Source organism: Gossypium arboreum, chromosome 13, assembly GCF_025698485.1.
Source record: "Gossypium arboreum isolate Shixiya-1 chromosome 13, ASM2569848v2, whole genome shotgun sequence".
Taxonomy (NCBI): Eukaryota; Viridiplantae; Streptophyta; class Magnoliopsida; order Malvales; family Malvaceae; genus Gossypium; species Gossypium arboreum.
The window spans coordinates 17,172,647-17,190,050 of record NC_069082.1 but is presented as its reverse complement, the minus strand read 5'-3'; the positions used below and the strand labels follow the sequence as shown (position 1 = coordinate 17,190,050).

Below are 17,404 nucleotides of genomic sequence, written 5' to 3'. Positions count from 1 at the left end.
ACTTCATATTCGGCCTTAGTGTACATACACAAGCTGATTTTTTTCTTCCTATCATCCAACCTAACTATATGAATATTTAACTAGCTCACACTTCACCCATCCACAATCACTCATTTAACACAAAGAAAATAATCAACTCCCTTCACTATCTACCATGGCCGAATACTTCATGCACCACCCAAATCCAAAATTTTAACATGGGCTAGTTAAAGAACTTAGTAATCAACTTTCATTAAGCTGAAATTTCAAAATCTAACATGAATTACTAACCTTGTTTTGAGCTTAAAGTTGACCGAAATCTCCCCTCCCCCTTTCTTTCTTCAATTCGCTAAGAGAGAACCAAAGGAAATGAAGCTCTCTTTTTTTCTTTCTTTGCTCCATTCACGGCAAATTGGGGGAGGCATCCACACACTTTTTTTTTTATTTTATTCCCTTTCTTTTAATTCCTTTCTTTATTTTAGTTTGTCTCCCATAATCCAATTTCTTATTATAATATCTAAGGCAAACAAATATATTGCCCATCATCAATCTAACTTGGCTGGCCACCATAAGGAAAATTTGGCAATTTGACATGCAAGTCCAAGCATTTTCTAATATGTATCAATAGGCCACTTTAGCATTAGCCTAGCACATTTCTCAATTTCCTCACATAAGTCCTTTCTAATAAATTTCACCTACGAATGACGAAATTAAGGCACGAAATTTTCACATATGTGCGTTCATGCACAATAAACATAGAAAATAGTAATTAATTATTCTTGTGTCTCGGTTTTGTGGTCCCAAAACCACATCCCGACTATGGTCAATTTTGGGATGTCACAGGTACGTTGGCGAGATCCTCACACGAACTGCCTACAATTGGATTACAAACACGTCAATCTAAATATCGAAAATGAACTATGTATTTAACCCCTTACCATATTCAGCCAACACAGCCTTAGATCCCAGAGTTCTTTACCTTTTGCCGAAATATAGGTTAGATCTGATGAGCCAACCGAATTAGTCTTCAAGCCCTTTGCTCTTGTCCACGCTAACGCTTACCAAACAGAAGGAGGCACAAAACCCTTAGTCCAAAATGCTAGCCACCCATAAGGGTTTCGACTTTTCTTAACTCCCTAAATAAAAAAATAGTTTCGAAAACTTACCACCGGTTCCTTCAGCCAACGATTCCACTTTAGTTCTTATTCGATTCTGATGTAGATCTAACCTTCAAACCCTAGCAGAAGTCGGTCCTTTTCTGGTCTAAAAATTCAGCTATGCCCCTAAACTATGGGGTTTTCGGCTTTTTGAAATAGTGAAGAAGATGAGATATGAGAGTTTTGTAGTGGATTTGTTGATAGAACTTTAGGGTTTAGAAGAAAAAAGAATCAGCCACAAGATGGAGAAGAATCAGAGGGTTTGGCTAGGAGGAATCTGCACAGAAGAAATATAGGCTTTCGGGATTTCGGCTTTTGTGTATAAAGCTTAGGAACAAATGATTAGAAAGTGGAGATGAGTAAAATAGTAGAAGGATTCAGCCATGGGGGAAAAGAAGAAGAGAAAGTAGATGAAAAGAAAAGAAAAGAAAAGAAAAGAAGAAAAAAAACTGAATCCTAAAGGCCAAAATATACTGTAACACCCCAAACCCTGCCCAGACGTTATGGCCGGATCCGACATGTCACATTGAAATTTAAAAATCCATTTTTCATTTTAGTGTTTTATAAACTGACTTTTGTTGAGCTAACAAAGTGAATGGAAGCTGTGCACCAAGTAGGTATCCGAAATAGAAGAGGTGAGCCTAGAAGGCTGCTTAAGTACCAAGCTCTTGATTGGACTCAATCCTAGACATGCCCACAACCATTACCACACTTTGGTGCTAGGTTAGGTTTTGAGAAAAACAAGTTGGAATTCATTTAAGTAGTTATTTTTGATAAGTCGATTAATTGTATCGTTGCGTTATTTTGAAAACAATTATCATTTTGGAAACGCGCCCTAGGTCTAACTCATATTGTTATCAGAAAAGTATAGGGTATAAGATAAAATAATCTCAGAAAAATAATTAAAATGGCCTTATTACAACCCAAAACCAAATAATAATATTAATAAGATAAAACTTATAAAGAAATAAATCGCTACTTATTGCAATTAAAAGAAATGTAAAAAGAGTGTGGCCATCTTCGAGTCCCTCGCAGCTCCAAACCATCTAAGCTTAGGGATTACCTGTACAGTTAGAAACGGGGTGAGTTTACAAAAACTCAGTGTGTAATCCCCAACAACAAACAAATAGTGAATAACACAATGTCAGTACAATCTGGGCCAAAGCCCTATTTAGTCTTGACATATACTGGGTCGAAGCCTTTCTATAAATCATATCACTGGGCTGAAGCCTTTACTGTAAACGGTATGGCCCTTAGGCCCATTTCAATATCACATGTAATGTCAATGGATGTATGCAAGCCCATTTCAATATCACATGTAATGTCAATGAATGTATGCAAGCCCATTTGGGGAGACTATTTGACCCACCATCCGCTACTCTCCACCCGTACCAACCAAGCTCTCCATGTGGGGAATAACTCAACCCACCCAACCAAACTCTCCACTGGCAGCATAGCTGCTTTATCATATAACTAGAGGCCTAGCCTCTTTTAATAATTAAGGCAAAGCCCGTTCTGATAAACTGGGGCAAAGCCCTTTTGATGGCCGGGCGAGCCCTTTTAGCACTTCCTCCATCAATATAACCCATATCCCATGCAATATGTCATGTATGCAGAATGTCATACCCATATTTGAATCAAACAATCACAGTCAAGTCATTCATATCACCAACATATATTCACAATCAAATCCACAACCACACAAATCTAAGTCACCACTTGCCCACAAGGGCAAACAATCATTTTTCATATTATAAGGGTATTTTCGTAATTTTACCAAAAATCAGGGTTTTCCATGTTCATTACAATTGTCAATATTTCCAAGTGTTTAAACAATGATCTTTAACCCACTTATCAAATTCGGGCTTTTGGGCCCAAAACCCCTAATGGGCCCTACGAATGTTGATTTAGGCCATTAAGCCTGCTTAACCCAAATTTTACAACAATACTAACCGTGTTAACATGCAACTTTTCCAAATTCTATTTTCTATCAATTTTACCCAAATGGGCCCAAAAGCCCATTTGGCCCAATTCTAGCCCATTGAGGCCCAACTTACCATCGTGCACAAAATTGAGTTCTTACCCGTTCCATCGATCCAAACACCGATCTTATCGTATTTATCGCATCTATACCCACACGTAACATTACAAGTTCACGAAATGCCGGTATTTTAGCATTTCGGCTTCTCAGCAGATATTAATCTAAGCTACTACGAGGGTTAGTACACACCTGTTATGGGTTGAAGTTGAAACGTTTCCATAATCAGGGTTGAAGTTGAAACGTTTCCATAATCAATCACCTACGATAACCACCACCTGTCACTGAAACTTAACTAATCCAATATCAATATATGTAAATCCTAAGCACATCAGTCATACGAAACATAAGGGCATATTCATCATTTTACCATACAAGGGTATTATGGTCACTTTACCCTACAGGGGCTTTACGGTCTTTTTACCTATCAGGGGTATTTTAGTAATTTCATCCTACAAGGGTGTTTTGGTAAATCTACAAACCAAGGGTATTTCAGTAATTTTGTAAACCAATGGTATTTCTATAATTTTTAGAAAGTCAAGGGTATTTCTGTAATTTTGTAAATTAGGGGTATTTTGGTAATTTTACAAATTGAGGGTATTTTGGTAATTTCACAACCCAGTGGTATTTCGGTAATTTTACAAACTAGGGGTATTTTAGTAATTTTACAAACTAGGGTATTTTGGTAATTCTATCCTACAGGGGTATTTTAGTAATTTCACAATCGAGTGTAAAACGGTAATTTTGTAAACTGAGGGTAAAATGGTAATTTTGTAAATCGAGGGTAAAACGGTAATTCTGTAAATCGAGGGTAAAATGGTAATTCTATAAATCGAGGGTAAAACAATAATTTTGTAAATCGAGGGTGAAACGATAATTCTATAAATCGATGGTAAAATGGTAATTCTACAAATCAAGGGCATTTCAGTAATTTGGTAAACTAAAGTATTCTAAACAGAGATAACAATACGAATGGGCCTAAAGCCTATTCTCGGCCCAAATGGGCCCACACGCTCGTATGGTCCTTTTAGCCCAAATCTAGCCACAAATATGAGATTCACCTAGCCTAGTCCAATATTTACTACACAATCAAACAACTTATCCAATTGGGCCCGTAGGCCCATTAGGCCCACATGACCCCTTTCGGCCCATTCGGCCCGAAGTAGCCATCCTACAGCTAGCGAGAAAATACAAACCTGATAGGAGACTAGAGTTAATCCATGCTCCGAGCACTCTTAGCCGATGCCTGACCCAAACGAGCACGCCATACAGCTAAAGGCATCAGCCAAGAAAAGGTACCTTTACTCTCCTCATGGTTCCCTCTATTTAAAGCCAGCTTCGCAACCACTCTTATGTTAGCTTCCCGATGTGGGATCCCTCCAACATCAGAGTTTAAATTCAACACCAACTCTTGCCGCCCCTTGTTAGCAAAATAAATGCTCCTTGCTTGCCATGGGATTCGAACCCATGCCTCCCCTTAAATGCTCCACACGCTACTTGCCACTAAGCCACAAGGCTTTTTGTGTCATATTTTATCCCCAATTAATTATAAGGTCTAGAGGCCAAAGTCCAGGTTCCCTTAAAAAAAACTAAAATAAATTGTAAGAGCCAAGGCTTGAACCCAGGCTCCCATACAACCTTAATGACGCCACAACCACTAAACTACAAGCTTCCTTGTGTCATTTATTTAACACAATAATTTAAAAACCCTCATCCAAGCATCTAGGTTTTTTTTCACTTAATACCAAAATTTTTGCTAAAGCCCAAGTTCGAACCCAAGATTTCTCTAACACTTCTCAGGGCCATTAACCACCAAAGCAGACATTTAATTGTGTTATTTCATTGCACAATTAAATACCTATATACAACCTCCTTACGAACCCGTACTCAAGGCCCAATACTTCTAGGCCCAAATTCGGGGTGTTACATATACAGCACTTATTAGTTATGGCCGAGTGAGTGTATTTCGGCATAGGAATTCTTCCTAAATTCCAATTCCCCGAATTGCTCCTTGATTTTTGGCCACATTCAATGTTTGAATTCCATTCAAACTCTTAACTGATCAAGCCCACCGTTTGTACCGCCTCAGCATGCTGCCAAGAGTCCTGATCAAACCTCAACTCCTTCCCCACGCATGTAGCAAAAATCCCAACCTTGCGTGCACGAGATGAAGCTCGAACCCTAGACCTCCGTCTGCCTTGCGCCCTTGCGCCTTCGCCCGAGCTGCTGGCCACTGCACCACGTTTTCTCCTTTACTAATATAAGGTTACAATTAATTATAAACCTTACCTGCTGAAGCTTTGGTTCGCTTAAAAATAAAAAGGGAATTTTTCCTTCCACGCAACTCGAACCTGTGCCCTTGTGGAACTTCTAGCACCCTACTGCCACTGCGCCACAGGCGTCCTTGTAGCATAACTCGGTCGCAACTAGTCTTAAACCTTACTTTAGTGCGACCTAGCTTCTAAAATAAAAACAAGCCTTTCTGTATGCCAACCTCGAACCTAGGCACTATACCATACTCCCAGCACCTTTGCCACTAGACCGAGCTTCCCTTTGTGTTACCTTTTAACCCCAACTATATATAAGGCTTCCCTGCGTCGTTCCCTGATATAAAGAAAAAATAAAACACTTTTGCACATGCTGGGAGTCGAACCCCAGCTCTCCTTCCCACTACCTAGCATGCTAACCATTGGGCCATGTAACGCCCCGCACCTGAGACCGTTGCCGGAGTCGAACACGAGGTGTTAACGAACTTAATTCATTTATTTACACAGTTCATTTTAAAATTTCTAGACAAGCTGGCTAACTGCATCGCTGTCACCTTAAAAATCATATCTCGAGTTCCAAAACTCGAAAACTGATTCTGTAAATTTTCCCTGAAACTAGACTCATATATCCATCTACAGATTTTTTTCTAGAATTTTTGATCGATCTAATTAGGACAGTTTATTAGTTAAAGTCTCCCCTGTTTCAGGGTTTGACTACTCTGACCTTCATGCATTACGACTTAGATACCTCCCTATACAGAGCTTCAATACTTATGTCGTTTGTTTCTAATGAAACTAGACTCAAGAAGGAATCTATATATATAAAGAATGACTTCTAATTGTCTCTGGTTAATGTATGGTAAATTTGGAAAGTCAAAACAGGGGATCCAGTAATCGCTCTGGCCCTGTTTCACAAAAACTTAAACATCTCATAAAATACGGCTCATATGGTAGTTTTGCTTCTTTCATATGAAAATAGACTCATCAAGGTTCGATTACATAATTTATTCATTATTTAATTACATTTCTACTATTTTTAATGATTTTTCCAACTCACATCACTGCTGCTGTCAGCATCTATTTTAAGGCAGATTTTACCTATTTCATAGTTTCCATGAATCAACTAGCCATTTAACATACATAGCACCAAATATGATCGTGATTAACCATTCCAATGGCTAATCATTGCCACGCATTTCCACACTTCTCAATAACCATATATATATATATACAAAATGATTATAACGCTATTCTCAAAATATATAAGCCATTTTCGCATGGCCAACCGAATATATACAATACCAAAAAGGTACTTAATTAACAACGAAGGTCAATCCTATACATGCCGTTATCAAAGTTTAACTAAAAGAGTACCAAAAGCGCTTAGATAGTGTGGACGACTTCGACTTTGACAATCCCAAGTCCGATAGCTGACAAACAAAATCTATAAAACAGAGAATCAAAGAAACAGAATAAGCATTTAATGCTTAGTAAGTTTTGAGTAATGAAATTAGTTACGACTAAAGCAGAACGTTCATATGGCTAAATGAATAATTTCATATATGCATATTCTCAAAATCATACTTACTCCACGCTTCAATCAATATATTCATACACAAGGTATCAAACCTAACTAAAGGCTGAAAGTTGGTTAATCAATTGAGTGAATACTATTTAATTGGAATCGACTTTTCCGAAGCATATACGAAACATACCTTATCGTTTGGATTTTATGAGCGTATTAATTGAAATTATTACAGCAAGGTCGCTCTCTTCCAAACCCAAGTACCTTCGGGATGCAGCCGGATATAGCAACTCACACAAATGCCTTCGGGTCTTAGCCCGGATATAGTCACTAGCACAAATGCCTTCGGGACTTAGCCCGGATATCATTCGAATAATCATGCACGAATATCAATAAATCATTACACATCCATATTTCATTTTCATTAATAAAGCTCAAACACAAGACACTGATCAAACCTTACCAATTTCGGCTCAATAGCCACATACAAAGAGCATGATTTTGATTGGCTTTATAACATGATCTCTATACACATTCGGCTACCCGGCATAGGTATAAACTAATCACCTCAATATATAATTCAAGTAGAATCATTATATCACCGTTTATTTGTTATGCTTATATGTCATGACTTAATCAAATCATAAACTAAGTTTCATTACTCGAAGACTTACCTCGGATGTTGTCGAACGATTTCGACGGCTATTCGATCACTTTTTCCTTTCCCTTATCCAACTTTGATCCTCTAGGCTCTTGAGCTCTTCCTAAACATTCACCAACCGAACATGAAGCAAGAGAATCTTCTTCTTCTTCCTTCCTCAAGTCACGGCAATGGGGGAGCATGGATGAGACAACTTTGTTTTCATCACCCCTCCCTTTTCATTACTTTATTACTAACCTTTTATTTTATTATTTCTAACATAAAACATTAACACAAAATGTTTATAATATGCTTTAACCCATAGCATGGCCGGCCACCATCTTGATTTTTTGGTTAATTTGACATGCAAACCCATCATTTTTATAACATGCATTAATAGTTCCTATAACATTTGCCCAGCACATTTCTAAATTTTCTCACACAAGTCCTATTTAATAAAATTCACTTACAATTAACAAAATTCAAACATGAAATTTTCACACATGCATATATACATATAATAAGCATCAAATATGATGGTTAATTATCTTTATGACTCGATTTTGTGGTCCCGAAACCACTTTCCGACTAGGGTCACATTAGGGCTGTCACAACTCTCCCCCACTTAAGAAATTTTCGTCCCCGGGTATCGTTCTTTCATGGAGTTCTCGGTTTCCCAAGTAGCTTCTTCGATCCCCTGTTTGAGCCATAACACCTTTACTAACGGAACCCTTTTGTTTCGCAACTCTTTCACTTCATGAGCTAGGATACGAATCGGTTCTTCTTCATAACTCATATCGGCTTGAATTTCAACCTCGGAGTGATTTATTATGTGCGAAGGGTCGGATCTGTAACGTCGAAACATTGAAACATGAAAAACATTGTGAATCTTCTCGAGATCAGGGGGCAAAATCAATCTATATGCCACTGGACCAACTCGTTCGGATATTTCATACGGCCCTATGAACCTCGGACTCAGTTTGCCCTTACGGCCAAATCTGAGTATCTTTTTCCAAGGTGAAACTTTAAGAAACACTTTGTCTCCCACGATACTCAATATCTCTTCGCTTTTAAATCCGCAGACGACTTCTCGACGATCCGATGTCGCCTTCAGCTTTCACGAATTATCTTTACTTTCGCTCAAAGATCTTTAATCAAATCAACTCAAAAATTTTACTTTCACCGAGTTCGGTCCAAAACAATGGTGTACGCCATTTGCGACGGTACAAAGCCTCAGATGGTGCCATCTTAATACTTGATTGAAAACTATTGTTGTGCTTAATTCAATCAAAGGTAAATACAGCTCCCATGAACCACTAAACTCAAGGATGCAACATCCCAACATATCCTCGAGTATCCGAATTATCCGCTCGGATTGACCATCGGTCTGGGATGAAAAGCGGTGCTAAATGCAACTTGGTACCCAAAGCTTCTTGCAATTTCTTCCAAAATCGCGATGTGAATCTTGGATCTCTATCGACACAATAGAAATAGGTACCCGTGTAATTTTACAACTGAGAAACATACAATTCAGCTAGTTTATCCAATGAGTAATTCGTACGTACGGGAATAAAATGAGCCGACTTAGTCAGTCTATCAACAACAACCCAAATCGCATCTTTCTTAGTTGCCGACAATGGCAACCCAGATACAAAATCCATGGTGACTCGATCCCATTTCCATTCAGGTATCATGATCGCGTAAGTAAACACAGAGGCACTTGATGTTCCGCTTTCACTTGTTGACATATTAAACACCTCGAAACAAAATCAGAAATGTCTCGTTTCATACCATGCCACCAAAACTGACGTCTCAGATCGTTGTACATTTTCGTACTCCCTGGGTGAATTGACATTCGGCTACAATGAGCTTCGTTCAGAATCATCGAAATAAGTTCTAAATTTCTTGTAACACACAAACGACTTCTAAACCTCAAGCAATCGTCATCATCAATTTGGAACTCTGATTCCATATTCGAAATGCATTCAGCCCATTTTGCAACCAATTCATCATTGAATTTCTGAGCTTCACGAATTTGGTGAATCAACAATGGTTTGGCCTTTAATTCTGCTACTAACACATTGTCGGATAGAACAGACAGGTGTACATTCATCGCTCATAAAGCAAACGGTGATTTATGACTTAAAGCATCCGTAACCACATTAGCCTTTTCCGGGTGATAGTCAATGACAAGCTCATAATCTTTTAACAACTCGAGCCAATATCTTTGTCGCAGATTCAAGTCTCTTTGAGTCATCAAATTTGAGACTTTTGTGATCCGAATATACATGACACTTCTCACCAAATAAGTAATGTCGCCATATTTTCAAAGCGAATATGATGGCAGCTAGTTCGAGATCATGGGTTGGATAATTTTTCTCATGTGGCTTCAATTGTCTCGACGCATGAGCTATAACTCGACCTTCTTGCATCAATACACAACCCAACCCAAGTAAGGATGCGCCATCAAATGACAAACTCTTTGCTCGATTCAGTCGCACTAGCATCGAGCTTCATCAAGTAAGTTTTAGTTGATCAAAACTTTTCTGACATTTTTCTGACCATTCGAACTTAACATCTTTCTGAAGTAGCTTCGTCATTGGTGTGGCTATCATCGAGAAACCCTTTACAAACCGTCTGTAGTAACCGGTAAGTCCCAAAAGCTCCGAACCTCAAGAATATTTCTCGGGGCTTCCGCTAAGTATGGCTGAAATTTTGTTCAGATCAACTCGAATACCCGATCAGATACCACATGACCCAAGAAGCTCACCTCTTAACCAAAACTCACACTTCATCGAACTTAGCATATAACCGCTTATCCCGTAAAATCTGCAAAGACTAATCCTAGGTGTTCAAAGATGATCGGTTTCATTTCTCGAATAGACCAAAATATCATCGATAAACACAACTACAAACCGATCCAAAACGGTCGAAGATCCGATTCATCAAATCCATAAATACCGCGAGGGCATTAGTGAGCCCAAACGGCATCACTAAGAACTCGTAGTGACCGTATCTCGCTCGAAAGCGGTTTTGGGTATATCCGAATCTCGAATTCGAATCGATAATAGCCCGATCTCAAATCTATCTTTGAAAACACTAAGGCTCCTTTAGTTGATCAAACAAATCATCAATACGTGGTAACGGATATTTATTCTTTATTGTCACTTTATTCACCGACGATAGTCGATGCACAACCTCATGGTTCCGTCCTTCTTTTCACAAATAATACTTGGTGCACCCCAAGGTGAGAAACTCGGTCGAGCGAAACCTCTATCCGTCAACTCTTGCAACTGAGCTTTCAATTCCTTTAATTCCGTTGGTGCCATACGATACGGAGCTATCGAAATCGGTGTAGTCCCAGGTACGAGCTCAATGCCAAACTCTACCTCCCGAATAGGTGGTAAACCCGGTAATTCTTTGGGAAAAACATCCGGGTATTCACAAACCACTGGTACCGATTCAAGTTTCTTTTCTGACTCTTTATTATCCAACGCGTACGCAAGGTACGCTTCACACCCCTTTCTCACATATTTTTGAGCTAACATCGAGGATATTATTGTTGGCAATTCATTCAAGACAGTAGACTCAACTCAGATTATCTCATTATTTGCACACCTCAAATCAATAGTCTTGCTTTTGCAATTCACAACCTCATCATGCACGGTCAACCAATCCAAACTGATAATAACATCAAATTCATCAAACTGTAAAAGCATCAAGTCCGCCAGAAAACGGGAACCTCGAATTACTAGGGGACATTTCTTACACACCTTATCAACAAGCACACAATGACCCAAGGGATTCGACAATCTAATAACAAACTCAGTAGACTCAACAGGTAAAGTCTTACTGGATGCTAAAGTCTCACATATATAAGAATGAGTAGAACCAGGGTCAATCAATGCAATCACATTAGTATCAAATAGAGTGAATGTACCGGTAATAACATCAGGCGAAGAAGCATCCTCGCGTGCACGTATAGCATAAGCTCGGCAGAGCACGAGCCTCGAATCCGGTGGTAACATCTCTAGATCCTCTCGACCGCCACTAGCATTCCCGTATTTTTAGATGGTCTACCTCGAGCAGAGTAGCACCCGCTTTCCCACTCGATTTACATTCTGCTCGCACAATCTCGGGCAATCTTTAATAAAGTGGTCAACTGATCCGCACTTGTAACAGAGCGGTCATGGAATCTACAACTCCCGAATGCCATTTACCACAATATCGCACTCTATTCGCCTCGACGATCATTTCCAACATCGGCGATCAAGTAACTCGTACTCACGGGTCGATCACGGTCTCGTCTAGAAAAGCCCGACGTGTCTCTAGATCGGCCTAAATCATCTCTAAATTTCTTCGATGATCTTGAAAGGGCTTTCCCAAAGATCTCTTCTGAAACTCCTTTGCTCCCATATCGCCTTTTCTTTTCTCCTCATCGAGCTCTTCGACTTTGCAAGCTCGCTCAACAAGTACCACAAATTCTCTGATTTCTAAAATGCCAACATACAGCTTTATATCATTGTTCAGTCCATCTTCAAACGTTTACACATCACGCCTTCTAAAGAAATGCATTCTCGCTGCATCTAAGCCTTACAAACTTTCGCTCATAATCGAGAACCGACATGGAACCTTGTTTAAGTTCAAGAAATTCTTTTCGCTTTTGATCAATGAATCTCGGGTGATATACTTTTTTCAAACTCGGTTTGGAAAAACTCCCAAGTTACTTGCTCTCTGGGCACAATAGAAATCAACGTATTCCACCAATAGTAGGCGTAATCACGTAGCAAGGAGATCGTACACTTTAGGCATTCATCGGTGTGCAAGATAGTTCATCAAGTACCGAATAGTGTTGTCCAACCAAAATTCAGCTTGCTCGGCATCGTCATTGTCTGTAGCTTTAAATTCAAGAGCCTCTGTTTTCGATTCTATCAACTGGGGCTTATTTAACCTTATCTAGTCGATTCGGAGGTATCGCAGTGGGGGGTTGTATTAGTCAGAAATAGGGGTTGTGGAACTGCCGTATTAGTTCGAATGTATTGGTTGAACCAATCATTCATCACGCTATAAAAAGCCTGTCTAGCTTCATCATTCTGATTACTAGCAATAGGTTGAGAGTCCACCGGCGCCGTCCTTGTGCGGGAGTAGGCGCTACACTCTCAAGATCATCAGCTACCGCTCGGTTGGGATCGGGATCCATTACTATAAATAACCACATTTTTAACTGTCAGAAATCGCCACACTATCAAATCAACACACAATGGCATGTATAGCTAGACCCGAACGTATTACGGTAGTCCTAGAATCAACTAAACCGTAGCTATGATACCCATAAAATTGTAACGCCCCGCACCCGAGACCGTTGCCGGAGTCGAACACGAGGTGTTAACGAACTTAATTCATTTATTTACACAGTTCATTTTAAAATTTCGGACATAAGTCGGCTAACGTGTCATCACACCCTAAAATCATATCTCGAGTTTCCAAAACTCGAAAACTGATTCCATAAATTTTCCCTGAACTAGACTCATATATCCATCTACATATTTTTTTCTATAATTTTTGGTCAAGCCAATTAGTACAGTTTATTAGTTAAAGTCTCCCCTGTTTTAGGGTTCTACTACTCTGACCTTCATGCATTACGACTTAGATATCTCCCTATACAGAGCTTCAATACTTATTCCGTTTGTTTCTAATGAAACTAGACTCAAGAAGGAATCTATACATATGAAGCATGACTTCTAATTGTCTCTGGTTAATTTATGGTAAATTTTCAAAGTCAGAACAGGGGATCCAGTAATCGCTCTGGCCCTATTTCACGAAAACTTAAACATCTCATAAAATACGGCTCATATGGTCGTTTCTCTTCTTCCATATGAAACTAAACTCATCAAGGTTCAATTACAGAATCTATTCATTATTTAATTACATTTCTACTATTTTTAATGATTTTTCAAACTCACATCACTGCTGCTGTCAGCATCTATTTTAAGGCAGATTTTACCTATTTCATAGTTTCCATGAATCAACTAGCCATTTAACATACATAGCACCAAATATGATCGTGATTAACCATTCCAATGGCTAATCATTGCCACGCATTTCCACACTTCTCAATAACCATATATATATATACAAAATGATTATAACGCTATGCTCAAAATATATAAGCCATTTTCGCATGGCCAACCGAATATATACAATACCAAAAAGGTACTTAATTAACAACGAAGGTCAATCCTATACATGCCGTTATCAAAGTTTAACTAAAAGAGTACCAAAAGGGCTTAGATAGTGTGGACGACTTCGACTTTGACAATCCCGAGTCCGATAGTTGACGAACAAAATATATAAAACAGAGAATCAAAAAAACAGAATAAGCATTTAATGCTTAGTAAGTTTTGAGTAATGAAATTAGTTACGACTAAAGTATAACGTTCATATGGCTAAATGAATAATTTCATATATGCATATTCTCAAAATCATACTTACTCCACGCTTCAATCAATATATTCATAAACAAGGTATCAAACCTAACTAAAGGCTGAAAGTTCGTTAATCAATTGAGCGAATACTATTTAATGGGAATCGACTTTTCCGAAGCATATACAAAACATACCTTATCGTTTGGATTTTATGAGCGTATTAATTGAAATTATTACAGCAAGGTCGCTCTCTTCCAAACCCAAGTACCTTCGGGATGCAGCCGGATATAGCAACTCGCACAAATGCCTTCGGGTCTTAGCCCGGATATAGTCACTAGCACAAATGCCTTCGGGACTTAGCCCGGATATCATTTGAATAATCATGCACGAATATCAATAAATTATGACACATCCATATTTCATTTTCATTACTAAAGCTCAAACACAAGACACTTATCAAACCTTACCAATTTCGGCTCAATAGCCACATACAAAGAGCATGATTTTGATTGGCTTTATAACATGATCTCTATACACATTCGGCTACCCGGCATACGTATAAACTAATCACCTCAATATATAATTCAAGTAGAATCATTATATCACCGTTTATTTGTTATGCTTATATGTCATGACTTAATCAAATCATAAACTAAGTTTCATTACTCGAAGACTTACCTTGGATGTTGTCGAACGATTTCGACAGCTATTCGATCACTTTTTCCTTTCCCTTATCCAACTTTGATCCTCTGGGCTCTTGAGCTCTTCCTAAACATCCACCAACTGAACATGAAGCAAGAGAATCCTCTTCTTCTTCCTTCCTCAAGTCACGGCAATGGGGGAGCATGGATGAGACAACTTTGTTTTCATCACCCCTCCCTTTTCATTACTTTATTACTAACCTTTTATTTTATTATTTCTAACATAAAACATTAACACAAAATGTTTATAATATGCTTTAACCCATAGCATGGCCGGCCACCATCTTGATTTTTTGGTTAATTTGACATGCAAACCCATCATTTTTATAACATGCATTAATAGTTCCTTTAACATTTGCCTAGCACATTTCTAAATTTTCTCACACAAGTCCTATTTAATAAAATTCACTTACAATTAACAAAATTCAAACATGAAATTTTCACACATGCATATATACATATAATAAGCATCAAATATGACGGTTAATTATCTTTATGACTCGGTTTTGTGGTCCCAAAACCACTTTCCGACTAGGGTCACATTAGGGCTGTCACAGGCCAGGTACGCTTCTTCATGCCCAGTCTTGCCCAATTTATTTTATAAGCCTTATGCCCAGATTCCCTCTATGAGGCAAAAATTAAACAATTTTTTTCCTAGAGTTTTAAAACCAAAACAACAATACTTTTATAAATATATATATATATATATATATATATATATATATATTCCTATCTAATAATAATAATTTTATAAATATATCTAATCATAAAAATTATAATATCCGTAATAATAAATATAGTAAAAATTTTCTAGTAGTAATTTAATTCAAAATTTTTTGTTCTTAAACGATAATATTTAAAACTTCTTAATTATTCAGGTTTTCTTCTATCCGAATCCCAGACTCAAAACCCAACTCTTCTAGGTCCCAAATTCAAGGTGTTACATTTCCCTTAATTGGGCTTAAGAGGCCCAAAAAATACATTCAAGGTGGTTCGGGGTTAAATTGAGGGCTCAAGAAAAACTTGGAAAATTCATGCTTGAAGGCTCCACACGCCCATGTGGGTATGGACCATGTGGTCACGCACACCCGTGTGGCTTAGGACATGTCCGTGCCCTTAGCCCGTATGCAACACTGACTTTAAAATACGGCCATGGAACAGGCCTGTGTGGCCTGCTCGTGTACAACAATGACTTAAAAAATTTTAAGTGCAGGGGATGCATGGCCATAACACATACCCATGGGAGTGAGCCGTGTGTCACACACGGCCTAGACACACACCCGTGTGTCTACCCGTGTGGACAATACAGGGCTATTTTCCAAGCCATTTTGTCACCCTCACATATACATGTTCGTACAACATCTCAAGGCACAATATCAAGCATATAAATGCAATTAAACCAACCTCAATCATGCAATAGCATGTCATCCACCTAACTTTATTTATCACGCATAAATATCATATTTAGCCAACTCTTATGGCTGTGAACCACAACCAAGACATTAGCATACATAAGAATGATAATAAAGTCAATGTAAGCCATCTCTCATGGCTATGACCATCTCTGATGGTCTAAGAGCATATGTCCAACACACATGTCATACTACCAACCGTGCATAGCAAACCCACATAATCACATCTTAAACATTAGACATATTATGAATAAATAGGTTACAAGCTATAATTAATATGAGCCATATTTAATAGCTCAGCATAGGCCATTTCATTTGACCAAATTATAATGACACATAACATGAACTAAGTCCCTATACATGCCACTCACTTGATATTCCTAACATATGTATCAATGCTTCAAAGGTGTTGACTTGATAGTGTGACGCTGTCTCCGCCGATCTTCAACCCCGAGCCGACCTGACAACACTAAAAGAAATGGAGAGGGAGTAATCATTAAGCTTAGCAAGCTCGCTTGAAAAATAATAAGCAATGTATTAACATGCTATTTCTAAATTCTCATATTTATTCATAGTCCAGTCATGCTATTTTCTCAAGTCACAATCACTAAATTATTTATATCTAGAGCTATGGAACTCCAAATCAAGATCCGTTAATTTTCCCAGAAACTAGACTCACATATCCTTTTACCATAAAATTTTAAAAAAAATTTTCTTAGCCAATTAGTACAGTTTATTCATTAAAGTTACCCCTGTTTCGCTACTCAATAGTTCTGATCTTTTGTCACTAAAGATTTATTATCTCATATTACGAGACTTGGATAATGTTTCTGTCTATTTTCATTGAAAATAGATTCACTAAAGATTTCAAGAATATAAAGTATGATCCATAATTATTTATATACAATTTTTAAAAATTTTCCAAATTTGAGACAAGGGAGCGTGAAATCACTCTGACCCTATTTTACAAAAATTCGAATATCTCCTAATATGAGATTCCTTTACTTGCATCGTTCCTTTATAAGAAACTAACTTTATAAGCTTTAACTAAATATTTTATTCAACCTTTAATTTGACTTTCACTAGTTTTAGTGGATTTTCAAAGTAGGACTACTAATGTTGTACAAGCTGTTTTAATGCCACAAAATGATAACCATCATAGGATTGCCACAAAAATTATTCTCATATATATCACTCATTCATTTACATTCTTACTACATATCCATTTCATTTTTCATGTCCAATACATATCCATGAGTT

At 38.0% G+C, this 17,404-nt stretch overlaps 1 long non-coding RNA gene across 1 annotated transcript; it reads right to left on the bottom strand.

Moving 5' to 3' along the window:
• Nucleotides 1-2,147: 2,147 nt before the first annotated feature.
• LOC128286548 (uncharacterized) lies at nt 2,148-4,474 on the bottom strand. The gene is made up of 3 exons (XR_008277154.1): nt 4,371-4,474; nt 3,367-3,436; nt 2,148-2,199 (listed from the first exon to the last, which is right to left on the bottom strand). It is a non-coding gene; the product is annotated as an uncharacterized LOC128286548 (long non-coding RNA).
• Between the last annotated feature and the right edge of the window lie 12,930 nt (nt 4,475-17,404).